Genomic DNA, 1,451 nt, shown 5'->3' with positions numbered 1-1,451 from the left:
CTCTGTAAATCTTCACCCAAATCCTAATAAAAAAAAAAAAAAAGAATCTTATAATGAAAAATATGTAAAAGTTCAGTAAGGCAAAAACTCAATCATAAAATGAGCAAAGAACTTGAATGGACATTTCACCAATGAAAACATTCAAAAGGCTACCAAACATATGAAAAGATGCTTATTACCCATCAAAGAGATACAAAGCAAAACCGCAATGAAGTATGCCACTCCCACTAGGATCAAACCAAACCAAACCCGCTGCCATCTAGTCAATTAGAACTCATAGTGACCCTATAGGACAGACTAGAACAGCCCCATAGGGTTTCTAAGGCAGTAAATCCTTACAGAAGCAGACCACCTCATCTTTCTCCTGCAGAGCAGCTAGTGGGTTTGAACTGCCAACCTTTTTGTTAGCAGACCAATACTTTAAAAGCACCACCAGAGCTCCATTCCCACTAGGATAGCTAATATGGGGGAATAAAAAGGTTGGTGAGGATGTGGAGAAATTGGAACCTTATCCACTGCTAGTGGAAATGCAAAATGGTATAGCCTGTGCAAAACAATAAGAATCTCCAAAAAACTGAAAACAAAATTATTATACAACCCAGAAATTCCATTCTTAGGTACGTACTCAAGAGACTTGAAAGCAGAGACTTGTACACCATTATTCATTGCAGCAATAGTCACAGCATCCAGAGGGTAAAAACAGCCTTAAAGTGCCCATCAACGGATGAATGGATAAACAAAATGTGGTACATATATACAGTGGAATTCTACTCAACCAGTAGGAGAAATGAAGTCTTGATACATGCTACAATATGCATGAAGCTTGAAGACGTTGTTGTTGTTGTTATGTGCCATGGAGTTGGACTCGACTCATAGCGACCCACCTCTCATTGGGTTTCCGAGACAGTATCACTATGGAAGTAGATTGCCCAACCTTCCTTCTGAGGAATGGCTGGTGGTTTTGAACCGCCAGCCCTTGATTAGCAGTCAAGTGCCTTTGGCACTACGCTACCAATCACAAATGGTCAGATATCATAGGATCTCACTTACATAAAAATTCAAGAACAGGCACATGTATGGAGACCAAAACTTAATAGTGGTTAACAAGAGCCAGAGGACAGGAGAAAGGGGAATTATTGCTTATGGAGTATTGAGTTTCAGTTTCCGTTAGTGGAAAATTGTGTTGATTAAGAGTAGCATTGCACAGTTGATTAATGTAATTGGTGGCGATAAGTTGTACAAAAAAGCTGAATTGACAAAAGTTGTAACAGATCCATTAAGAATTGAAACTCAACAGAATGGGAGTTTGCACAAGATGGAGGACTAGGCAGAAGGACTGCACAGACCCTCTTCAACACAGACACAGAAGATAATCTTGGACCCCTGAGCCTTGAAGGGAAGGATACAGAAGTGGACTAAACCCCAACTAGCAGAAGAATTTGCATGAAAAT

Source organism: Orycteropus afer, unplaced genomic scaffold (genome assembly GCF_000298275.1).
Source record: "Orycteropus afer afer isolate SDZICR_OR568_19922 unplaced genomic scaffold, OryAfe1.0 scaffold00178, whole genome shotgun sequence".
Lineage (NCBI taxonomy): Eukaryota > Metazoa > Chordata > Mammalia > Tubulidentata > Orycteropodidae > Orycteropus > Orycteropus afer.
Note: the sequence above shows the minus strand (reverse complement) of the source record.